Source organism: Lissotriton helveticus, chromosome 10 (assembly GCF_964261635.1).
Source record: "Lissotriton helveticus chromosome 10, aLisHel1.1, whole genome shotgun sequence".
NCBI classification, from domain to species: Eukaryota; Metazoa; Chordata; class Amphibia; order Caudata; family Salamandridae; genus Lissotriton; species Lissotriton helveticus.
In genome coordinates, this window is record NC_136071.1 from 757546777 (window position 1) to 757574264 (window position 27488).

The window sequence follows — 27488 nt, forward strand, 5'->3', positions numbered from 1 at the left end:
ACAGACTGTCTCCAAGTCAATATCATAGTGAGGTGTTAAAAACCACGAGGTTATATGCATACCTTCTGACTGGTTATAATTCCGTCCCAGTCTAAGGATGGCTGGGTGTAGAAGAAATTTTGTTCCCTCGTCAATAATGTACATCAATAACAGGCTGTGGGAGGAATAAGCGTAATTGTAAGCCCATTTGGCCTCTAGTATTAACAGTCAAGTTATTCAGCATGTCACCCCACAGATACATGATCATAGTCTATGCGTAAGACCATCATTAAAAGGTAGTGTAATTTATGGGTGCACCCCCAACACCGTGCAAAAGGGATATGAGAACATAATGCAGCTCACCCTCTTAAATGAGGCGATGACCGCAATATTCAGTTTGAATAGTGAAGATCATTAGCACAAATGAGTGCTATTCTTACAGACAGTTCAGAAAAGGGGGTGGTGATGAACAGAGTGTCTGAATTAAGCAGACCACTCTTACCCAGTCCAAAGATCAGGGCTTGATCCATCACCGTTATTTAGCTCACTGCGCCATCCCAGCTCAGAACCTGGCTATATGCAAATTAGTCTGTCCCTGGCCCAGTGCATCATGGGAACAGGGCAGACCAAACTACCAAGCCAATTCTTCACCAGAAAGGAGACAAGCTTCCGGGGACCGGTTTCTGCCATTTCAGGCGTCGTCGGCCCGGCTTGCTTGAATCCTGATGGAGCAGTGAGCAAGGGACTCATGTCTGAGTATACCCTGCCACACCTATAGTGGCCAAAAACGATTCAGAAAAGGGGGTGGTGATGATCTTTGGACTGGGTAAGAGTGGTCTGCTTAATTCAGGCACTCTGTTCATCACCACCCCCTTTTCTGAATCATTTTGTCCACCATAAGCGTGGAAGGGTATACTCAGATGTGAGTCCCTTGCTCATTGCACCATCAGGATTCAAGCAAGCCGGGCCGATGACGCCTGAAATGGCAGAAACCGGTCCCCGGAAGCTTGTTTCCTTCCCAGTACAAGAATTGGCTTGGTAGTTTGGTTTGCCCTGTTCCCATCATGCACTGGGACAGGAACAGACTAATTTGCATATAGCCAAGTTCTGAGCTGGGATGGTGCAGTGACCAAAAAAACGGTGATGGATCAAGCCCTGATCTTTGCACTGGGTAAGAGTGGTCTGCTTAATTCAGGCACTCTGTTCATCACCACCCCCTTTTCTGAATCATTGTGTCCACCATAAGCGTGGAAGGGTATACTCAGATGTGAGTCCCTTGCTCATTGCACCATCAGGATTCAAGCAAGCCGGGCCGACGACGCCTGAAATGGCAGAAACCGGTCCCCGGAAGCTTGTTTCCTTCCCAGTACAAGAATTGGCTTGGTAGTTTGGTTTGCCCTGTTCCCATCATGCACTGGGACAGGAACAGACTAATTTGCATATAGCCAAGTTCTGAGCTGGGATGGTGCAGTGAGCTAAAAAACGGTGATGGATCAAGCCCTGATCTTTGCACTGGGTAAGAGTGGTCTGCTTAATTCAGGCACTCTGTTCATCACCACCCCCTTTTCTGAATCATTCTTACAGACAGTATCACGTCTGATCCAACGGTGCTAAAGTAAAGGGAAACAGAGAGCGTGGCGAAGTTAAAAGATAGCTTGTTAACGTGAGTCTAAGCGTGCCGCAGGTAAGGCCCAAGAGGGGGCAATCGAGAACTACTCCAGAGGCGCAGGTAAGCCCTCTGGATTCTCAAAATGCAGGCAGTGGAACATGGGATGAACTCGGACCACGAACTTCATTATTTTCTTGGGGAATGATAACAATAAAGTAGATCTGTCTTTTATTGTGACTGCAGGGTCCCCCAGCTATGATATGAAGTTATATTTGACAACATGTCTCCACCTGTCCTCTCGAATGACACTCTACAATGATAGATGTCATCTACACTTATTTTTTTTTTTTTTTGTGTCCTCATATATGCCACCAGTAGATGTTTGCTCTAAATAGGCGTTCTTCAGGCCACTGACACAAACCTTCCTTTCCAACCCTTGTGTTTGTGGATAGCCGATGAAGATTGCCCAGAGGTAGGGTTGTTACCCGTCCAACTTCCTCTCGTGATGTTACTTGCTACTTAGGAAGGACAGGACCACAAAACCTCTGGCATAATCATTGGACTTTTGGTTCATTTCTCACTCCATACACGCAAAGCCGACCACAAATTAACAGACCTCTCACCCCCACATAGTGCATCCAATCTACTCACCGCCATGATGTTTTTAAGGCAGTCTGCAAATTTTGGAGGGAGTTCCGACTTCCACTCTTTACAGATCTCTCTTCTAGCGATGACAATTACATAAAAAATGAACTGTGATATGTTGCTATTAATGTCATAAACAGGTGGGAGACCAAAGAAAATAAATCTAGGGGTGCATATGAGAGAAAATGAAAGTACTTCTTCTAAAAAACCACACACTTGTCTCCAGTAGTTACTAATTTCAGGACATTCAACAAACATATGTATGTCATTAGCTTCTTGGGCCTGACATCTAGGGCAAAAGTATTGAGCTGCTGACATCCTAGAAAGCCTCGCCGGGGTCCAGTAAGCCCTATACATTGTAAATAAATGATTCCTTCTTAAGTTTGAAGGTTTAATGGTTTTTTGAGACATAGAAAAAGAGTCTACCCAAAGTTCCACTAAGTTGTCAGAAATCTGAACCGTGGAGGAATCCCATAGTTTATTGATATCTGTTTCCAAATTATCCTTACTTTCCAGAAAGATTTTGTACCATTGAGCAGTTTCTCCTTTCCTGCCTATATTGCCGCTTATTAAGATTAACAAGGGGTTCTCATCTTCTGTATTCCAGGTTTGGCTTCCCCACCAGGCCGACAGTTGGTAGAATTTAAATCTCGTGAGGGTGCCCCCGGTTAAACCTGCCAAGACTTCCCAGCTCAATACTTTCGAGGCATCACAAAGGTCCCCCCATTTTGAAAGACCAGCTCTTTTTATTGGAAGAGCTAATTGGTCCATCAAACAGTCCGGAGTTCCGGGAGAATCCCAAATTGGAGCTTGTGAATGATAGTAGTGAATACCTAAAATCTTTCGGATCTGTAGCCAATTGTCTAAGGCTGCCTTTAGTAGCTTCAGTCGAACTTTTAAAAAAAAAATTTGATCTCCAAATTTGAACAAGAAGAAGTCTGCACTATGTGGGAGGTCTAGTAGCATAGCCTGAAAAAGTATGCCATGGGAAGTAAAATCCTGCTTATTAGCCAAGAGTCTAAAGTTTTTGAATTGGAAGGCATAGCAATAGAGAAGTAAATCTGGAAGAGCTAAACCACCAAGTTTTAATCCTCTCCTCAACTTTTTCCAAGCTATCCTGGGGGATTTTGTTGCCCAGATAAAGGAACCTATCCTACCTTGCAAATTAAGGATATCTTTTTTATTAAATACTAAAGGGATAGAATTAAAGAGGAATGTTACCTTTGGCAAAATTATCATTTTAACCAAATTCACTCTGCCATAGATATTTAGAGGCAGGGTGTTCCATCTGAGCAAGAGTTTTTTAACCTCTTTCATTACTACTTCCCAGCTGGTCTTGGGAGTATCTTCCAGTTTTTGAGTAAGTTGAATACCCAAATATCTAATCTCGGATTTAGCTTCTGGAATAGGGATGGGATTATTCCAACACATAATGTCAGTTTTGTCCCTATTGATACTATACCCGGATACTATACCAAAATCCTCAGCTAATTGGAATAATCTTGGTATTGCTTCTAATGGATTGGAAGTATAAAGAAGAAGATCGTCTGCGTATAGGGCCGTCTTCAGTGTTAAATCTCCTATTTTAAATGGTTTAATTACTGGGTCCTGTCTTAGGGAACAGACAAAAGGCTCAATATATATGTCGAACAGTAATGGAGACAAGGGGCATCCCTGCCTCGTCCCTCTGCAAATGTCCAACCAATCAGACAAACCACCATTTACCAAGATCCTAGCTCTCGGACCCCTATATAAAGTCTCGACTCCTTTAACAAAAATCTCTGGGAAGCCGAATTTCACCATAGCTTTCCATAGAAAAGGCCAGTTCACTTGGTCGAACGCTTTGGCCGCATCTATTGCAACAATGGCAAGCAGCTTCTTCTTCTCTATTGCAAAGTCTATAGCACCCAATACTTGAAATGTAAGTTCATTTAATTGCCGACCAGGAATAAATCCCCTCTGATCTGGATGGATGATAGATTTTATAACTTTCGCAAGCCTAGTTGCCAGGATGCCAGAATATATTTTTAGCGAGAAAACAACTACGGGTGGGCTCCAATCAGCAAGGCTGAGCCGGATTATCAAAAAAACGAAAACAGAATGCCAGAGCTGATGTAATAATTTAAACAAACAATGTGCTGACCAGAACCTGAAAAGAAAATTCAAGAACGGGAATTGCTACTTAATAGCTTTTTATTTCAATTTTTTAGAAAAGCAGATTTATGTTTTTTCAAACAATCAAAAAGAACATATTCAAAAAAGGACACGTACAAATGGGAGGACTAAATGTTTGTCTTCAATCATTCGCTATTGCAGACATATCACAGGCATTCAACAAACTTTCACACCATTCAGGGAAGGGACTATAGAGACATACATTATATTCTTAAGAAATATATATTTACAATTTCTACTTCACAAAAGAACATAATGCCACGCTCTGCAAACACAGTTTTATAATAATAGTGAAAAAAAAAAAATGACTTTTTTTCAGGTGTACATTCGTCTTAGATAAATTTTAACTTTCAACGTATGATTATTCGTAATGTACAAGCGGCATGGAGAAATTAATTAAATGACCAAGCCGTTTTTGCAGATATATTGTGGCAGAAAGCCTACGCGTTTCGAATCCCAATTGTTCTCTTGGGATTCTCCTCAGGGCCTCGAATAGTATCTAAACAGGGCACAGAAAAAGATAAAACATGAAAAATAAATTAATAAATCATAAATACTGGATGACAACCAGAACAACAAATAAACAGATCAGGATTCGCCTTTTGCTCATAACATGTATCTAGACCAACTATCAGGGAACCTAGCTCGGCCAACCCACCCACACACTCTGTGGCTTACCAATAAGTGAAAACGTCAGGATGGTGGAGGAGGGTCGTACGTTGTAATCACGGAACCGTATCTAAAGGGTGGAAGAACATATCTCAAATGATTTTGTCAAAGAGTTAGGTGCAATCTGAGAAACCCACAACACGTTGTTGGTACTTGCCTTCATGAAGCGTTATGCTGCTTGGAGTGTTCAAATTAAAAACCAGGACGGTGGGTGGTGGATGAATGCGGTCGGGATACAGATATCTGCCAATTTGAAAGGAAAGAGGGTTTTTTTTTGTTAGGGCATGCCTCTGTTTAGGTTTGGACGGAGAGCGGAAAACCGTACCTAAGCACCGGAGTTACAATTAAGAAAACCGCTTGCGGGTATTTAAAGCAGATGTCACACTACGTGCCTAAGGCAGGGATTTTGACACTAAACTACACTAGTTAGCTTCAGGCTCTAACTAGGTGGCAGAGCGTTCTCTTACCTAGATCGAATTTAGACTGCTGCTGACAGTCTAGCAGAAACAATCCTGAAGACACTTTCATTTTGTTCGTGCACGGGAGCGGTAGGTCGGGGGTCGGAGTGCAGACGTCCTTTAGATTCCTAAAAAGGGTTACAGAAATGTTTTAAAAGAATGGAAGTGTGCTACACGGGGGTTGCCGTGACTTTATTATGCCTTTTCAATTCGGAAACTCACCGTAATGTATACGGACTCCTAGCTTACTGGATCAGTTTAAACTACTGGCGGCGCCATGTCGATAACTGAAAACAATTATAAAAAGACACATCTTAGTGTGTACACTGTTATTGACATATCGACGTGGATCGTAGCCAGCTGAATCTCAGTACTTACTTTGGTATCATGGGGAAGGACGTGAATCCGCTCGCGTCTATGTCGGCACTACCTCTGGGCACATGCGCATAGCAGGCCCAGGCGAGACACTGTCAGGTTTTTAAAGGGGCATGACGGAAGGCAAACCACCGACTCCTTAAAGGAATACCGCACATTAAATCATAATACCGCGTCTTGGTGGGACTCAGTCCCCTCAGGGGCTGCAGTCTTCCCCCTAGAGGTTCATGGGCCGACCTTAGTATGCGAGACCATCATGCTTCAAACCCCCTCTTTCCTTTCAAATTGGCAGATATCTGTATCCCGACCGCATTCATCCACCACCCACCGTCCTGGTTTTTAATTTGAAAACTCCAAGCAGCATAACGCTTCATGAAGGCAAGTACCAACAACGTGTTGTGGGTTTCTCAGATTGCACCTAACTCTTTGACAAAATCATTTGAGATATGTTCTTCCACCCTTTAGATACGGTTCCGTGATTACAACGTACGACCCTCCTCCACCATCCTGACGTTTTCACTTATTGGTAAGCCACAGAGTGTGTGGGTGGGTTGGCCGAGCTAGGTTCCCTGATAGTTGGTCTAGATACATGTTATGAGCAAAAGGCGAATCCTGATCTGTTTATTTGTTGTTCTGGTTGTCATCCAGTATTTATGATTTATTAATTTATTTTTCATGTTTTATCTTTTTCTGTGCCCTGTTTAGATACTATTCGAGGCCCTGAGGAGAATCCCAAGAGAACAATTGGGATTCGAAACGCGTAGGCTTTCTGCCACAATATATCTGCAAAAACGGCTTGGTCATTTAATTAATTTCTCCATGCCGCTTGTACATTACGAATAATCATACGTTGAAAGTTAAAATTTATCTAAGACGAATGTACACCTGAAAAAAAGTCTTTTTTTTTTTTTTTTCACTATTATTACAAAACTGTGTTTGCAGAGCGTGGCATTATGTTCTTTTGTGAAGTAGAAATTGTAAATATATATTTCTTAAGATTATAATGTATGTTTCTATAGTCCCTTCCCTGAATGGTGTGAAAGTTTGTTGAATGCCTGTGATATGTCTGCAATAGCGAATGATTGAAGACAAACATTTAGTCCTCCCATTTGTACGTGTCCTTTTTTGAATATGTTCTTTTTGATTGTTTGAAAAAACATAAATCTGCTTTTCTAAAAAATTTAAATAAAAAGCTATTAAGTAGCAATTCCCGTTCTTGAATTTTCTTTTCAGGTTCTGGTCAGCACATTGTTTGTTTAAATTATTACATCAGCTCTGGCAGAATATATTTTTAAGTCTGAGTTTAAAAGTGATATAGGACGGTACGACTCTATCCTTTCAGGGTCTTTATTTGGTTTCGCAATTAAAGAGATTGTGGCATCTGACCAAGAAGACGGTATTCGTTCTCCCTGAATGAATATTTTATTAAATAATTTCTGTAGTGGGTCTAGGATTTCTTCCACACTGTCCTTGTAAACCTCTATCGGAAGTCCGTCGGGTCCGGAAGCCTTATTTCTTGCCATCTTCTTCAATTGGGACCTGATCTCACCCTCTGATATCTCCTTTGCCAACAAAGCTATATCTATGTCACTCAACTGTGGCAAGTCTCTTAGAATCCACAAAGTGTCCAATTCACCTATGGGCCGATTGATTTTTTCTAAGTAAAGTTCTTCATAAAAGGATCTGGCTTCCCTTCTAATCTCTACATCTTCTGTTAAGAAAACACCCGTCCCTCGTTGTATCAGGGATTTAATATTATTTCTGGTTCTCTCCGTCCGAGCCTTCCACGCTAACAAGGACCCACATTTCTCTCCATATTCAAAAGTACGTAATTTGCTTACTTCCCATTTATCTTTAAGTATTTTTTCAGTTCTTGTTCTGAAGTTTATTTGTAGATCCAATAATTCCTTTTCCAATCTTGAAACAATGGTTCTGTCATCCAGAGTAGCGAGATGAAGTTGCTGTTCTTTTATTTTGATCAGGCTAAGCTCTTTAATATCCTTCTCTTTATTAGATTTCCTATTAAAAGTCATTTGGGAACCATATATACCTCTTAAATAGGATTTAAATGCGTCCCTTATGATACAATCTGAAGCGGTATTATTATTAAACTTGAAAAATTCTATTGATTTGTCCTTAATTTCGTTCCTAAACTCTTCATTTAGGAGTATGGTCCTATCTAATGTCCACCTATATTCTTGAATACTGTTTTGAAAATTGATGTTTAATTCAACCACTGAGTGATCTGATAGACCTATCGGAATGTAGGAAATAGATAGAGTGTTTGCCAGGAAAGATTGGTCTAATAAAAATAAATCTATTCTTGAAAACTGATGGTACTTCTTACTGTAGAAAGAGTATTCTCTTTGGGTGCCATGTTTAATTCTCCACACATCTCGCAAAGTATAATCTTTCATAATGTTTTTCAAGACTAAAAAGGATTTTTTTGGGCAATTATATTTAGCTTTCGAGGTGCGATCAATTTCGGGATCTAATAGTAAATTAAAGTCGCCTCCTAATATGATAGGAATTGTATGCTGTAGCATATATTTTTCTAACTTTTGTAAAAAACAGGCATTGTCTTCGTTCGGGCCATAATAAACCCCGCATAACAACTTGACAGTGTCTATTGAAACTACAGCAGCCAACCATCTTCCTGACTGATCAGTGGTCCAATCAAGAACTCCCTTTATTAGCGCTAATTACTATTGCTACTCCTCTCGTGGCACCCGATTGCTTAGAGCAAAGGATATCCTGAACCCATTTATATCGTTTAAATATTTTCTTACATTCCTCTGCCTCAAGATGGGTTTCCTGTAAGAGGAATATAGAAGCTCCAGTATTTTCTAAAAAGTGACAGATATTTTGTTGTTTCATACTACTCCGCAAACCATTTAAGTTCCAAGAGAGGATTTTATTACCTCTAGGCTGAATCATCGTGTGGTATTACTACCCTACCGTATATGGCCAGCAGAGAGTCTAATGAAATATAGTAACATTTAAATTTAGAGTAGTTAAAATTTATGGCAAATGAGGACTTTTTTTTCTGTTTTTTCCCCACACCCCTGTGGACCCACCCCCCCTCCTCCCGAGGAACCCAACCCTCCTAATTGGCAAAATTACGCCATAGGAGGCCCTGAACCACTGACGCCCCACCTGTGCATAGTAAAGTGTTGGTCCCCATTTTTTTTTTTTTTATTATTTTATTTTTCCGTTTTTTAGTCCCATTTCCCACACCATCTCCCAACACCCTTTCTTCTTGTTTTTTTTTTTCCCCCCTCCCTAAACATTCTTAGCTAGAATTAATTTAAGTAGTGATAGTAATAATAATACAGTTATTCTGTCTGCTCTTTCATCCTAGCTAGTACTGCGTCAGCTTCCTCAGGAAAGTGGCACGTAAACATTTTATTATTCCACATTATTTTGAGGAGAGCTGGGAATTTCATTTGTACTTGTGCGCCCATAGAGCGTAGTTCTGGCATTCTAGAGCCCAGCTCCCACTGTCTTTGGGCAGTTTTCCCACCTATATCAGACCTTATTTGATAGGGATTGGCTCAAAAGTGTAAGGAGGTACGTGACAGGCATCTAGTGAGGATCAATTCTTTAACACTGTAGGTTTGAAAGTACACCAGAATCTTCCTAGGTGTCTTACGATCAGAGTGCAACCTGAACGGATCTCTGTGGACTCGCTGGATCTCAGCTTCCAGATCAATATCAGGTCGGTCCTTTAGAATGTCCTCTTGAAGCAGTCTACATACAAATCCCTTAATGTCTTCAACTTCAGCCCCCTCCGGAATTTTGAGGATCCTTAAGTTATTACGTCGGCTTTGGGTTTCCAACCTTTCCAGGTCCATTGTTAAGGTACGGTTCTGGGTTTTTAGGGCTTCTATATCTTTATAGTTGCTTTTAGAGGTCTCTGAAAGGGTCATCACTTTGGCTTCAAGAATACTGGTTCTAGCACTTATTCCTTCAATTTTGGCCTCCAGAAGGTCAAATCTATCATGTAGCCCCCTCTGATTTTTTTCAGAAATCTCAAATTTACCCAGTAAATCTTCTCTCAACGTGTGCAGTAGGGAGCCCAGTCTATCGTCCTCTGCTCCATACCTTCCAGCTATCCCATCTGAGCATGCAGTTAAGCCATATCTTCCCAGGCCGGCGTTAGGTGGGAGTAAGGATGGAGCGCTAGTTGAGGGAAATTCTGCTATTTCTGTAGCTGCAAAGCCCCTTGAAGGAGAATGGACAGTTTGTAACATTTGCTCGTTGTTATCTAACTCAGGGTTTTGAGTGGAAAGTTGCTGTAAAGTTGCTCCTGATATTTCTGCGGAATGAGTTGAATCCAGTACAGCATACTTATTGCTCAAGGGAAAGGTAGATAAGAGAGGGGAGTCAGCTGTTGTATTGGACTCAACAATCTCAATAGTCTTATCTATTGTAAGCCTTTCAATCCCCGTGGCGCCTATGTCCACTTCTCTAGTTTCTGTGTTATTTTCTGTGTTATTTTCCATGTTGCCTTCCTTAGGATTTAAGACTTGCTCCATAATTTTAAAGAAACTTTTTAGTGAAGGGGTCCCTCTGGGTGCCTGTGTTTGCTTTAACCCTTTGGATTTCCCCCTTTTTGCTCCTCCTTTCCTGTTTTGCTTATGAGGTGAGATGGGCACCGGTCCACAACTTTCTTTCTCTGCGAAGTCAGTAGAGTTAGGAACTCCCTTCTTCTTAAGCTCCTGCTTAGAACGCAGCTGATAACGTTTTTTTACTTCTCTCTTTTCTTTGGCAGCAGCAACCTCCTTAAGGGTTAATTCTGGGGAGTAACTTATTGAGGAAGCCCCCCCTGTCGTTTCTCTCCTCTTAGCAGCTTGTAGTGAGAAAATATTATCGACTTGAAAGTCAATTTGGGGGTCAGTTATGTTTCTATTTTCCTCCATACAATCACCCAATACACTGCTATTATAAGTGGCTGGGAGGGGGTCCTGACACGCTAGAGTGCTCGCTCGATACCAAAAGGCTGATCTCGAGCGTCGCCATACATTACAGCAGCTTACCCGGAGCCTAGGGGCTCAGCGCCCTTCCCTGCTTGTAAACCACTACTATTTTCGCCCCGCTTCCGCACCTGAAGATCGCCGCTCTCCTTACTTGAAATCCGGTACAGCTGCCCGGTGTCTTGTTCCGCTGTGTACCTTCGTTCTTGCTCCCGCATCCCGCCTAGGTCTCCGCCCAGGGCTCCGCGCAGGTCCTAGTGCCTCCGTATTCCTCTCACTCGAATCTCAGAAAGAAGAGAGAAACGAGGAGAACATCTGTTTTAGATGCAATATTCTCCAATTTTTTCAGCGTAGAGACCGGTATAGCGATCGTCTAGGGGGCATTGGGCTCAGAGCCTCGCAGCAGCCCCTAGCCTGCCGCCGCCATGTTCCTCCGTCCATTGAACCATCATCTACACTTATGATTAATATGTCTTTATCTTGTATGTTATATAAAGTCACATTGGACAACATGATTACATCTGCTTGCCCTAATGATACTTTAGAATTACATATGCTTCTCACACTTACGATGACCAACAACTGAGACTATGTATTAAGCATATGTAGTAATGTATGTATATATCCATCTGCATATGTAAACTTTGCTCTATCAGTTTATGAATGCTCAGTAGACTACTATTTTATGGCTTCGAAAATGTTTCCATATCTGGATATACTATTATGTGTTTGCCGCTTGACTCTGATATACTGACTGTCCACCGACCTAATACGCTTTATCAATGTCTGCTGTCATTACTGGTACTTCCTTTCCTTACTTTAATAGTCTTCTTATGGATGGAAGGAAACTACTCCTTTCTTTTGACCCTCCTCCCTCAAACTGGTATCAATGAGGACAAAGGAAATACCCGCACTTTTGAACCCGCCGTATATTGTTCTCCTGTACCCTCACTTTTTCATTTAATATATTGCGGTGAATCAGGGCGATAATTAGACCCAATAGAAGCAACCTTAGATTTTGAATAGCGATACATGATCACCTCTCAGAATGGTATTTAATCACCGAGTGTTTATTTTTATTTTTAACGCAACCATATTTAAGCTAATATCACGTATTGACACAGACCATAGACGGTCTCGACTTCTGAATATGTGGAGGCTCGATATTTTTATCATGCTGACTCGTACCTGAAATATTTTATACCGAATAACGTTGATTTTACTTATCCAACATGGCGCCGAGTTCGGGCTTCCATGACTTTGACACGCTCTAGCTGTTCATAATTTCCAGAACAGCCCCGCTTTCCTATTTACTTCCGCCTTCCGGGCTGATGCTGCCAGAGATAGAAACATCGCCACGGAAGGAGGAATTGTTAGTGGTGCCAATGCCTGAAGGTAAGACATACTACAATACGTATCCCGGCCCTTACCTGTGGCACGCTTAGACTCACGTTAACAAGATATCTTTTAACTTCGCGACGCTCTCTGTTTCCCTTTACTTTAGCACCGTTGGATCAGACGTGATACTGTCTGTAAGAATAGCACTCATTTGTGCTAATGATCTTCACTATTCGAACTGAATATTGCGGTCATCGCCTCATTTAAGGGGGTGAGCTGCATTATGTTCTCATATCCCTTTTGCACGGTGTTGGGGGTGCACCCATAAATTACACTACCTTTTAATGATGGTCTTACGCATAGACTATGATCATGTATCTGTGGGGTGACATTCTGAATAACTTGACTGTTGATACTAGAGGCCAAATGGGCTTACAATTACGCTTATTCCTCCCACAGCCTGATATTGATGTACATTATTGACGAGGGAACAAAATCATTTCTACACCCAGCCATCCTAAGGCTGGGACGGAATTATAACCAGTCAGAAGGTATGCATATAACCTTGTGGTTTTTAACACCTCACTATGATATTGACTTGGAGACAGTCTGTTCCAATATACCTTATATGTTCAATAGGCGCGTTGATTATCGCTGACAAACGCAAGGTAGTCCTGGGAGTCCTCCCAGATATCTTCATCAAATAGTGCACAGGGTTGGAATTAATATTTATGATCACATTTCACTTTGAAACGTCTTAATACTAAATGACACCTCCATTCACCTCTGATGTGTCTCCTATGTCCTTGTTGATAACATTCCAAATTCGATCTACTCTACACTGATTCCACATTGGGATGGTGTAGACTTTTCTTTCCCTCACTTTTCAATTTTCTTTTCCCATATGTCACCTAACGAGATGACGTTATTTAATATATTTGATTATGCATCTTTATACAATTTTTTGCTATGTAATAAGATGATGACCCCTTAGAATGGGGGGCTACATGATGTCCTCTCTGTATTTTTTCTTAGCCCTGAGGAAGTTGTGTGTATTTCCCTTGCGACGAAACACGTGTTGGGTGAAATCATACGAGATACCACACATTAAAGATTCCTGAAGAATTATATTGTGTTCTCCTTTTACAATTGTATACTGTACAATGGAATGTCAGTTTGGTGTGATAGAGATTTGCTTAAACTGTTGATGATCCTGGATCACATTTTGGGGTAATTTGGATGATTAACCCTTCTCTAAGCACCCAATATTAATATTAATTCTCAGTACAAATTCGACCGAAATCGAGTAGGGCCATTCTTTACCCAGGAAAATAATCATCCAATCACGTAGAAACCTATTGTGAGAACCACTTCGTTATTTTAGCTGAACAGAAACCTTCCTTGGTTTTTTTTAACTCATGAAGCTTCAGTACAGGGGGAACCTGTTAATTGGGAATATCTTGAGATTGCAAATGCTTTAAAACCAGAACTGAAGGAGCTTAGAGAACAAGTGAAGCTATTTTCCTCTCAGGTTTCATCAATCATTCCCCTTCTACTACTTACCGTATAAAAACATAGTATATCCTTGATTCCTTGGTGAACAGGCCCCTCTTTAGATTGTCTCTCCATCCTTAGGAGGGAAGTCATAATTTGGCCTCTCATCGTTACAACCCAACCTTTCTGAATAGTGTCACCCCTGAAGCAATAGCTGGACTGCTAATGCCTGGTTTTATGGTTAAAATGCTTGCATTCTGCAAGGGATCCCATACACCAGAAATAAGGTCCTTTGCCCCTATGTGGAGTCAGATAACCCAGCCCCTCAGCAAGTCTCTTCTCATGTTCACCCCACTACCCAACGTGATAATACATTGTCATTTACAAAAAATGTATCACACAACAATTTATCTACTCATGGAAAAGGAATGGGTGGTGTTTATATGCATAGTGCTCCAAAACTTTCCTGCTCAGATATAGAAGGAAGGAACTCATTTGACTAATATAGTAATCCACTGGATCCACAGTGTAGCAAATGACATTGTGAAGGTGATCCCCCACGGGGTACCATGTGACAATTTTGACAATGTTGAAATCACATTAATATCCCAGAAATTGGTGGAGGATCTATTTGCCTGGGAAGTCCGATCCTCTTCCAAGGTTTATACCAATGTCAAACTAAAGTTCAACCCTCCTGAGACCAGGGAGGTCTCACGTCAAGATGATACTACTGCCCCTTTGGATTCTATGGAGTTCTCTTCTCAGGTAGCAAATAACAGAGAGTGACTCAATGAAGGAATATGTGATCAATTTGTTCCCAGTTCTTTTGTGACTCGCTCTGATGAGTAGTAATTCCTCTCCTGGAATGCTGTTGGGCTAAAATCTAAACTTGCTGATGCTGACTAGGGGTCTTTTTTGTGGATTCCTTTGACATTTGTATTTTACAAGAGACTTGGTGTGTTGACCCATGCTTTAGGACAGAGTCACAAATTATTACCGTGAGGCAATTTCTCTTGGAAGGGGCACCCTGCTAGAGGACTTGTAATAGGGAATAAATCTACCCTTGTTTGTAGTACCAAAAGTCTCCCCTTTAAACTCACCTGATATCCTTGAGTTGTCGATTCCTGCTGCTGATGACAATATTCTTTATATTTGTTGTGTGCATAATAGACCTACTGGACATAACAGAGAGTCACATACTCTTACTAGCCAAGATGATTTTGCTGATGGTACATTCCCTGGAGGGTTGGTCATAGTTGCTGATGATTTTAATGTCATCTTTCAACCGTTTGATAACTCTGATCTTGTTATTACCAAAGAAGAAGACAAGGCTTGGCATATACTGCAATTAGACCTAGTACCATTGAAAAGGCAGTCTATCCAAGCAACCACACTCCTGGGGCTTCTCTTAAATCTTGCCCATTGAACTTGCAATAGGCAGATTTCCCTCTGATCTGGATGGTGTGTGTATGTTCAAGTGATGTATTCAAGCACTGTGCAGCACACATACTATGTAGGAAAAGTTGTAAAGCTGTGTCAAAGCATAGTATTTTGTACGGGAAAAGCACTCTTCCAGTACAAACCCTATAAAAGACTCTGGCACACACTCTCACACTATAGAACAATGGTGTGTGCCTGGCGGACAGTAGCTAAAAACTGTGCCGGTGCTAGGGAGGGGGGAGGAGAAGCCAAGTCTCCGTAGAAATAGCTCTCTCCTCCCTCTCTGTCACGCATTGCAGCGCAGCATTTTTTGCTGCTGCTCTGCGTTCCTTGACTGTTTCGAAAATCTAGGCCTATGTACAATATAGTGTTGAACGCTGATGTTCAATAATTGACGACTAAGTTGCATGTGGATTTTATGATACTTAATGTGCAATATTATTGTTTAATAGGTAATGTTTACAAATTGATTTTTTGTTTTCTTTAAAATGTGGAACATATCGTACACTTGCATATGTTTACTGGATTCTGGTCACCGTTCACTCTAATGGTTACTCATATCTTTTTATAGTGAGCAAGAAGGATGTTGTGCTCAGAGTTATTTTGCTGTTACCAGATTTATATCTTGATTGTAATGATTTTAGTTGATTCTTTGAATGTAACTAAGTGGTGCTTTTAAGGATTTTGAATCCAAAATAAACTAACATGAAGATGATTTTGGTATGTGTGGTATATTTCCATACAGCCTAGAGGTGATATCTGTAACCATAGGACATGTGATCTAAAGTGGCCTTTGCTTGCAGCTGCTTTCCTAATTTCTATAATGCACTGCATCCTGTTTATCACCTCTGAGCATCACAAACTCATAGAAAACACATACATGTCTGGAACTACCACACTGAGGAGATCTAGAGGAACACAATTGGGTCAAGGCTTGGCAGAGATTGTCCCAATATGATTGAGACTGTAGAGAATTGACATGTTTTGGAAATAACTGCTAGAAATCCGACAAACGTCATGATCAGGGTGCTTTACTTGCCAGGCAGTCATGGCAAGGGAGGTCTGGCTTGCACTGATAGATTCCTTTGTTTGTAAAAAAACAAATTACATTCAATTGTTTTTAAATGTTACATATATGTCTCAGTTCCATATCTACATGAGGTGGTGGAATGCACACCAGTCTCAACACAATTAGTCCATCTTGATCCGAAATCATCAAAGAGTGCGTGCTTACTGGGCCTGTGCCTTGAAGTTCCATATCTGTCATCAAATTAACTGTAGAGCACACAATTTGATTCTGACGCTCTTTTGTAATATGTGCCAATTGAATAATTGATCGAGAAGACTACATTCCCTAGAAAAAAACCACAAATAGTTGGTATTGTTGGATCCAGACACTCAGAGCAACATTTCTTTAGTTAGAGTTTCAGGGTTTAGGTTTGTGTATTTGAGAAATGTACACACTCTCTGCACATGTTTCATTTTATTTTCAGGTTGCAATGAGATATTGATCCAGGGCTTACCCCACTACATAGTCCTAAATTTGTTGAAACAACATATGGTTTGTATGGGTGCACATAGAAACGAAATAGGTACATATACTTGAAGAACCTAGGGCTAGATGTAGGTAATTCTATTTTACCACTTCTTAAATACCGAATTTTACCGATTCGGTATTTAAGAAGTGGTAAAATAGAGGGGGGGTATGTAGGTGTTTCAGAATCGGTAAATACCGAATCGTTAAGATTCGGTATTTACCGATTCTGTAAATACCGATTCGGTAATGCCCATTGATTCCTATGGGCCTTGAAGCCCATAGGAATCAATAGGCAATACCGAATCGGTATTTACTGATTCGGTAAATACCGATTTCAGCAAGGGTGCAGGGGGTGTCACTTTGACACCCTCTAGCACCCCAAAGACGGGCATGTGTGCCATGTGGCACACAGACATGCCCTAAGGGCATGTCTGTCTGTCACATGGCATGGGTGTGCATGCACACATGTGCATGCATACCTGGATTCGGTATTTTACCACCCAATTGGATTGGGTGGTAAAATACCGAATCTGTAAGGCTTTAGGGACTCTGAAGAGTCCAACCTACATCTGGCCGTTACCGAATCGGTAAAAATACCGATTCGGTATTTTACAGAATCGGTAAATTTACCGATTCGGTAAATTTACAGAATCTGTAAAAATGGCCCCCTACATACCAAATACCCATTTACCGGTCGGTAACGGCCGAAATCGGCCGTTACCGGTCGGTAAATGGCCTCCTACATCTGGCCCTAAGTGCTTATTTTTTTTTTTCTAAAGCCCCAGCAAAGAGCTTTGCAAATATCTCATTCATGAGGGGACCCAAACAGGAGTAGAGCACTTAGAGTGACTTAGAAATATCTGCAGATTCTGTAACATGACGGACTCTGTGCCATCTTTGCTGACTTTTGGATGCCTCGTAGCTCTATAAGTCTACTAATCACTGACTGCACTGATTGTGTATATGTATGTGCGTATATGTGTGTGTTTCGATTTCAATTGCTTTGTTGCAAATTTAGCTGCTGTGTTTCTTTTTATAAGCAGTTCATTTAAAGCGATGCTTTACTGCCATTAAGGAGTGCAGTGCAGATGCAGCTCTCAATGATTTTATGCATTTTTTTACATTTTTTACATACACTTTTCTTCCATTTATTATGCATTTGTTATACAGCATTTAAACGCAGCCCTGATGGCAAGTTCAAGCCGACTTGCAATAGTAGTCTTGATTCAAGATAAATCACTCATGTTATCCTCTTTTACATATTTCATCGCTTGCTGTAAATCATGTTTTAGATACTCTGTATTGTTTTAATAAAAATGTGACAAATGCTTAGAGATTGGAAAGGTGAAATCTTTATTTGCAATGGCTCAGTGATGCGGGATGAGTCTTATCCTTACCTTGTGCTGCCCTCTAAGTGCTTGCCAATTGAATTCAATAAAGGAGAGGACAACGTTACTTTACCAGGGTCATTTTTATGTGTGATTGATAATTCCTGTTCTCATTATACATTTAATATTATTTTCTCTATTTCTGTAAGCTTTATGAATTTTCACTGTTGTTCAATCAGACAATTGAGGTGAGCTGATTCAGAGAGTCTTTTGTGTTGAAGGATGCTCCATATAAAGGAGCTGCTCTCTGTCTAAACTTGGGAACTACACAAAGTTCCCTGCATCATTTTTAACATAATTTATGCACCACTCTATGCCTGAAAGGTCATCGCCTTGACGTATACTTAGCGCTCCCTTGTGCATGGACAAAGCTACACATCTCTGATGAGCACTTATTATTAGAGTGAAACACGTTTCATGGTGTTGCTTTTATTCATTCCAGGATGGCTTGGAAGGTATTTGACCAATTTAAAGTCATACTACTGTGCCTGGAGGAGTATAGGTTTTTGTCATTTGTCATTTTTCTTCTCGGCGAGGAAAACATTGTGCACTGTGCTATTGTTTTACTGTAAAAATGACAATAGGCGTTGTCACTTTCTAGCGTGGAGTGGATAGCACCCTGCTAATCCTATGTTTAACAACTCTGCTAGAAAAACAAACATTTGAGGTGAGCAAATTCAGAGTGTTGGTGGTGTTGCAGGGTGCTCGTTCTATATATATATATAACTCATGTATGTATAACCCAGTGCTGGTTACCATTGGGGAGTTATAGTTAGGACCATGTTTCCATAGGCTATAGATTTTTTGGTTTGGTAATAACTGACTCCCTTTGATGATTCTTCACAAAACTTTCCCCAAAAAGTCTCACCCACTTCAACTCCGCCCTGGAAAGATTTGGGGTGATTTTCAAGTGGGGCTGAGAAAAAGGGGATCCAAACCACTTTTTCTCTATGCAATTTTCAATTGGAAAATTAAACACAGCTAAAGCCAAAATGGCTTAACAGAAATATATCAAATTTGGCAGAAAGCTAATCTTGGTGTGCTTTTTGTGATTTTCTGTAAACCAATTCACTAGTTTTGAGAAATTGAGGTTCAAAATATTTTTATATTTCATGATGCAGAGGATTCATGGATCTAACAGATTAAAATGTAGAATCTGATTGGCTGCCACCAAAACAGCAAAGATGTGGCGGCAGCCATTTTAGGACTCGGGACTCCCTTCTCTACAATAAGTTACAAAAACATATTGGGGGCAAGGGAGCGATCCCCTGCCCCACGGGCCTGGTGAGGGCTATCCAGAAGCATGCCCTTGTGGCCATAAATATAATTATATCATCTGCAATGCAGGTTTATATTGCTCCATCACATTGTCGTCTTTGCATGTCTGTGGGAGTTGGTTGTAGGGCCAGACTCTGCACCCATGCCATGCACGGACAAAGGCTGTGTGCAGCAGGAGGTAGGTTTCCCATATGCACCAACAGGGGGGTCGTGTGTGGACAGGTTGTATGCCCAACCGCATGCTATGCACAGCCAATGATCATGTATTGCAGGGGGTTTGGCACCGTGGGGGCTTTGGCATAGTGCCCAAGCCATGCACGGCCTAAAGAGAATAATTTGAAGATTGCAAAATAGTTATCCTAATTCTATTCATACAAATGTTTGTTATTTAGTATGACTTATGTGATACCAAATACACTATCTTAACTTAAGCTCATTTTAAAATGTTTACATTTGAATACGATTGAGGATTCAGATGTGCTATACTTCTTCCCAAAACTAGAACCGAAACGTTTATGCTAACAGCTCAGAGGAAGTGGAGGTAAATTAATTTATGTCTTGTACAATTAAAATGTAAAAAACATAAATAAAAGATTATACACAGTTCGAGGTAATCACTAACCTGTGGCCTTGGTCTGGCAGCAGGGCTTCAATTTCCAATCATCACTAATCCACTAGGACACCTCTGGCAATTAATTCCTTAGGTGTTGATGGCTACAAAGGCAGGAAAAGGGCAAAGGGGCATGTTCTGGAAATACAACATTTTACACTGCCTTCTTGGGCATTCAGGTTCTTCCATAACTAGCGCTCTATTTTGGTTGTCAATGTCACACCCCAATGGCATACAAGAAATTAGAAGAAAGCCAAATAAGGACAGTAAGGCGTTTGCTATCTGTCAGAAGTTACAAGCCCTGTAGCTCTCTGGTATTGATGCAGACTCTTGTGAAACAGCAAATGAATTGTCTTTTGCACATTAGTAAGACACTCACTTTTTTTTGTCTTTTACTTTTTACGCTGCTCTTCTCGGTGCTATCTGCTGTTAATACAGTAAACATAGCTTGGTATTATTTCAACATGGTGTGACAAATCTGCATTTGTTACTTGGTATGCTTTTTTGTTTGTGACCTGTTGCAGATCCTCATTGTTAGTTACTTAATCAGAACTGGTTATCTTAGAAAATCATTAAGGATGCTAGTAAATGTTAAGAATGAGTTCAGAATGAGCAGACTTGTTTTTATCGTTTTGAACATGAGTCTATTATGAATTATTAAAAGTCAGAAGGGGCCTTGACCCACCATGAAAAAATGGCAGTTTAAGATTAGGCACAGGTAAAATCTCCATTATGGTACTGACATTTTTTGTAATTTCATGAATTCCATATCAAGCTGGTTATGCACAATTCTCACAATTGCACTACTACTAACAACGTCGTGCTGGCCTCTAGGGCAATCAGGGTGTACCCAAAATTCTGACTTGGCAAGTAGGGGTATGGGCTGTTTTTAGGTCGAGTCTGGGCAGCACATGTGCTGCTGTGCGAATCATGCTTTATTGAGGTATGGACGTAAAGCCCCGCCCAGTCTCCTCCCATATTTTTCATTGGCCTGTGTCATTGTCCTTGTGAATGCTGGCTTCTAATTCGTTAATAGGCTTGTTAGTCCCTCCTTAGTACCGCCTTGTCTTCATTTGTAACCTCCCATGAGGACATCCCCTGTTACGCGTGTTGGTGCTCGGTAGGCTTTAATTTCAGACTCCAAGCACTATTTTGCTAAATGCTTTTCACCACACTCTCTCTCAAGGCTTTATTGTTTTTTCGCATAGCACAGCACGCCACAGGCGGCCGCGCCTTTGATTTTCTTGCAACTGCTTTGCAGCGCCAAACGCGGCCAAGTTAGTTTATTTTTATTTTTTATTTAACTTTTGTTTGTAAATTGCACCATGCTGCACTTTCACATTAATGGCGGCCACGCTCCTTTTTTTTAAATGGGCAACGTCTAAGGAAAGGGGCACGCCCAGCAAATTATGGCTCTTCAAATGTATAGATTTAGGTATAAAGAAAACAAGCATTTGCAATGCAAAAGGTCTCGCATTTGCGAGAGTTTAAGCTATTGGCATTGTAAATAACAATGCCTTTTATTGATCTGTTTTGAAAAACAATACATAAAAAAGGGCATTGTCATATACAATGTCATTAGCTCATACTCTCGCAAATGCCAGACCTATTGCATTGCAAATGCTTGTTTCTGTTTGTAGGCTGGTTTTTAAAGGCTGGTGGGCTGATTTTGATTGTTGATTTCTCTAATATTACCCCATGCACTGCCTGCAGCAAGTACAAATGCATGCAGTCCCCCATACCCTGCCAAACACCAATACAGCTTGTCTTTACAAGTTGAAAGATGGCCTGATTTGCAAATGTAGGCCACGTTTGTCACTACTGGAGGAAACTTCTATTTTGATGCCTTGGCTTATTTTCTGTCCCAGTCAGACCCTGAGTACAACACATCGTGCTATTCTACATCATTTGCAGTGACATTTTTCTGTGGGAGAACCGAACAACACAAACGACCAAGAGACGAGTGGCAGTTGTTCGAAGCACTTGTGCTTATTGCACTGTTTATCTAGCAAGAAATAGATCGTTAAATGCCAGTTTTGTATTTTGCGTTATTAAAATGTAATTTTTGAAAAATTTCACATGATTATGCAAAAATAAATTACACAAGATTCTCACACACCGATTTAAGATTTCTGTTTTATTTTGAGGAAGGGTTATGTTTTTTCTTGTATGTTAGGCAATAGTAATGTTCTGATTTGTGCCTGAATCTGTAATCAAATAGGATATACCTAAGGCCATTTAAAAAACAGTTATTGTAACTAAGAATAGTCCATTTCAACTTCTTAGGATAATAGATAGTGTCTCTATTTGCCTTTCCATTGTTCTATATATGAAAACAGTGCATAATTTCATAATGTGAATTATTAATGGCTATCGTGTTAGTTTTCTTTATGAAGATATATTTTAAAACACGTTTTGAATTGTACTGGGACTCTTGTGCACTCTAATTATGAGTGATGTTACCGTTTTGGAGTATAAAACAGTTTACTTTTGTATTCTGGAGAGTTTGTGCATTCTATACTCTCTCTATTCGAAAATGTTCTGATTAAACTAATTTCACAATGAAAAGAAAGTGTACCCTAATTTACAATGAACCTGAAGGTTGATGATTCAAAGGCAACTATACGAAAGCAATCTAACGCTTTATAAAGTGAAGATAAAATAGGTTACTACAGGCAATATGGATTTATGTAATAATACAAGATCAAATAGATGTGTCTCTCGCCCTAATAACCACGAGCAGAGAAACAATTATGATGATATCACGTAATCAGGTAGTGTGAAATGTAAGCGTGCAATTTTTTTTGTAGGGAATCTAATTAACACGGCTCATTACTTCATGTAGCGCCCAATCTTCTGCTCCATTGTGAATGTCATCTCATCTGAGATGCTCAACTTCTGATTTAGAAACTCCTATAAAACAATTAATACTCTTCAGTATTAATTTGCAAATGGCATGCTACAAGCTAGACACCATCATAAAGCTAATTTAATGTATTTATAATGCCTATAAATGTCAATTAAATGAAATTACTTTCCAGCTTGCCGCTTATATTAGTAGTACAGAGCGCACAAGGCAGCTCAGAATTAGCACGTACATTTATTTTTCTTTTCCACAAACAGATATTCTCAACTCTAATTCAGTAAAATTTCATTGAGCCATATTTTCAGTCACAAAATGAGTGATTTGAAGCCAAAACTGAAAATTTGAAGTTAGGAGCTGTTCTCCATATTGTTGTGCAACCGATTAAATTCTGTTTGCAGGTTCCCTCATGGGGACGATTAAAAAAACATGTTAAGTCCAGGAAGACGTATCACAAGAGTACCCTTTTAGGTACTCTAGGTACTCTTGCAAGCCTTTATGAATCCGCCTCAAAAACGTGGATTGACAACGGTATATGTAAAGTGGAGAAAGACCAGAATAAATACTTAATGGTGTTTCCAAGTTTTACGTGATCAAAAAAAAAAAAGCAGAACTGATTTCATAGTTTGTTTATATAATCAGTATTGAGAATTCGATTTAAGATTCAGAGCCAGCTTAACAATGAGGCTGCATGTGGACCGGATGAGCAGCAAGCCGTTCTGCGAGGACCAAGGCCTGGTGCAGCATCAATACAGAAACAGTGAAGGAAGTGAAGATGGATGAAATACGAGGCCTATTAACACGAGAAGACTGGGGTGAGATGGACATTCACAAGCGTAATACTGCCCAACTACTAACATTTCTACTAACAATGGGGCATATTATCAAGGGATTTATCTCCGCTTTTTTGGCTTTAAAAGCCAAGAAAGCGGAGATAAAATTATCTCCCTATTACCTAGCTGTCGCTAACACCAGTTAGCGTCAGCTAGTAGGAGATAGCGACCATCTTGGGCCCCGCTTTGCATGTCAGAGATATTTATCACTAATGACATGCAAAGTGGGCGTGCCAAGATGTTAGCGACTGGAAACAGTCGCTAACAACGCTATCTCCCATTACCAACTTTTGGAGATATTCGCGCTTAGCGCCAATATCTCCAAAAGCTAACACCTGCCCTGAGCAGTTCTTAGCCATGTTATCCAATGGGAGGTGGATAACATGGCTAAGAGCATTAGCTCGGTAATGCATGAATATCGCTGACTTTACAGCGATATTCATGCATTACGACCGATTTTTATCGCTTAGGAGATAAACCTTGATAATAGCAAGGCTCCTAAGCGATAAAAATCGCCACAACACGGCGATAAAATTATTGCTGCTAAGCCAACATAGCGATAATTATGGCTAGTTGTTGGTAATATGCCCCAATATTCCTGTAGCCCCATAGATTTAACAAAATACCATGTGTTGTAAAAGTGACGTCCTCAGGGATCAAGGGGTGCCTGACATGATGTAGTGAACCATTTGTCTCATCCTTTACTTCTCAACTGCTTCATATGTGTTGCTGAGGGCATAAGGGAAATGCAGAGGATATTGTAGGAAGTGAATAAAGTTGTCAAAACAGTAACTAGTCAGGAGGTGGAGAGCGGTAGTAATGAACCACCAGCAGATTTGGCGGTACAGCAATCTGGGCTAAAGAAATGGGACAGCTTATTTGGCACCCTCCATTCCCTAGTCTAGCTACCTGTGCATAAAAAGGTATACTTTTTAAAGCTGTGAGGACTGTGGTTAATGGCTATGTTAATTGCAGCCAAATTCAATTCACATGCACGTGAAATGCCTCAGATTCTGGCACAGATATCAGCGTCCAGCACTGTAAACACCGGAGGATGCTTGATCTTCAAGTGAGTAAGAAAGTCTTTAAATTCCCCTACCATTGAATAGTGGGCCATTGTTAGATTTTAGAATGGATAGAACACCCCAGGTTTCCAAATATGCCTTCTAGTCTTTCAATTAGTCAATCATGGGTGATCTTATGAGCTTCCCTTCGTTGTCACCACAGAACTTTACGGCCACTACTTCCATCTCGCTTTCTGCGTTCCCTGATATTAGCCGGGGTGAGGTTGAAGTTCTAATTGGTCAAGTTAAGTCTGGCTCCCCCTCAGACCTTATCCCTGCAAGAGTTGTTCCATCTCTGGTCAAGTTACTCGGTCCTATGATCCAGTCCCTTGTTAATCGCTCACTCTCTGAGGGCCAGGTACCACAGGAGTGGAAGACGGCTCAGGTGAGGCCTATCCGCATGAACCCGAGCATCCCCTGGACAGATTTGTCCAACCTCCGACCCATCTCCCTTCTTCCGTATTTGAGCAAGCTAACGGAGAAGTATGTTAACATCCACTTGTCGAACTTTATTGAACTAACTGGAGGCTTAGATCATTCCCAGTCCGGATTTAGACCCAACTATAGCACCGAATCAGTGCTCCTTTCGGTGACTGATAACATCAGAATGTCCCAGGATAAGGGGAATTCCATGATTCTGGTGCTGTTGGACCTGTCCGCAGCGTTCGACACAATCTCCCATGATATCTTGCTCAGTCGTCTGGAAGAGGTGGGGCTCGGGGGCTCAGCATTGTCTTGGATGAGTAGCTTTCTATCTGGCCGTATGCAGAGGGTCAGTATGGGCTCATTCCGCTCTGCACCTGTGGAGCTGACTAAGTGGGCGCCGCAAGGCTCCTGTTTGAGCCCCACTCTTTTCAACATTTATGTGGCCCCCCTCGCCAGTCTCATGAGGTCATATGGATTCATTCCCGTGTCGTATGCTGACGACACACAGCTTCTCTTCCCATTTAGGACATTAACCATGGCAGTTAAACAGTCCTTTTCCGATGGCATGAGGGCTGTATCACAATGGATGGCCGCAAATTTCCTGCAGTGTAATGTAGGGAAAACGGAGTTGATGCTTTTTGGGAAAGCCCCACTGTTGTGGATGCCGGACTGGTGGCCATTAGATCTAGGCCCCGTCCCCATCCCCATCCCCAAGCAGGTGGTGAAAAACCTGGGTGTCCACCTGGATCAAGGTCTATCCCTAAAAGAGCATGTCAACCAAACAGCTGGCTCCTGTTTCCATGTTATTGGATTACTCCGAAGAGTGTTTCCACTACTACCGGACTCTACCAGAAAAACCCTTGTCCATGCTCTGGTACTCAGCCGCCTGGATTATTTTAATGGGCTACTGATCTCAGCGAATGACAGCTTACTTAGCAGACTTCAGGTGGTCCAAAACACTGCTGCGAGGTTAGTCTTGAACGCACCACCCAGATCGTCATCACGCCCCCTTTTGGAAAAGCTCCACTGGTTGCCCATCCGCCAACGGATTAAATTTAAAACTTACTGTGTCATTCACAAGGGTCTGCACACTCTGGGCCCCACGTATTTGGTGGAGAAGTTTGTTCCTTACGTCCCAGCTCGTGTTCTCCGCTCTAGCAATCAATCCCTTCTTCAAGTTCCCCCCATTAGAAGGGCAAGACTGGGAGGAAAGGCTTTTTCCTACCTTGGCCCCTGCCTTTGGAACAAACTCCCTGCCACTCTTAGGTTATGTTTGGATCACCTTGCATTTAGGAGACTGTTAAAAACTTTTCTGTTTCAAACTTAGCATCTTCCTAGGACCTCAGGACTATCTACTCATTTTCTGTTGTTTGAGCGTAGAGATACTCCTCCGGGAGTCTATTCTAGTGCTATACAAACCCATAAATAAATAAATAAATAAATTGACGAAAGGTCTTCCACCAGAGGAAACCCGCAGTACTCATCTATAATCACCATGAGGTAATGGGCATTATCAAGAGGTCCAAAGACGTCAACTGCAATTTTCTCCCAGTTGTGTCTTAGAAGATCCGTCATGTTCAAAGATGCTGTTTTGTTCTGGGAGATAAACAATTACACAAAATGACAAGCCTGAAGCTCTCTCTCAAGTCACTCATCCAGATAAGGAAACAAAACACGGTCTTGTAGGGTTTGCTTTGTGGCGACAATTCCACGATGTGTCTCATGTGCCACTTCAATCACTTTCAGGAATTACATTCTCGACCCTCGCAAGATAATCCCTTCTTGTGTAATGGTTCGAGCTGAGGATAACCTTTGTTCAGATCAAGAACTGAAAAGACTTCGGCACCATTCATATCAGCAATGTGCAGACCTGGGTGTCATTAGCTTGTGATTGCCTTGCTTGTTTGATGCTTGTCAACACAGATTCGCACAGACCCTCCACTGTCCTTCTTAGGTACCACCATTATCGGCGGCACCCATGGCATTGGACCTGTAGAAAGCTCAATGATATCATGGTTTAGCAAAGTCTAAATTTCTTTTTCAACAGCCTCTTGTAGATAAAATGCAATTCAATGGCATTGTTGCGCCACAGGACAAATGTCCTCATTAATGTGGAGCTGCACTTTCATGGTCTTAAGCTTTCTTAATCAATGAAACGTAATCCACGAAACAAGGACAGAAACTGATTCACTATGTTGTGATAAGCATTGATATTGTAATTCACAAAAATGAATTCCATGTCAGCAGCAGTGCTGAAGTTGAACAAACATGCACTTGACGAAGTGCCCTGAACAACATAGATTGGGGCTTGTACTTTCGCCATTTTATGTT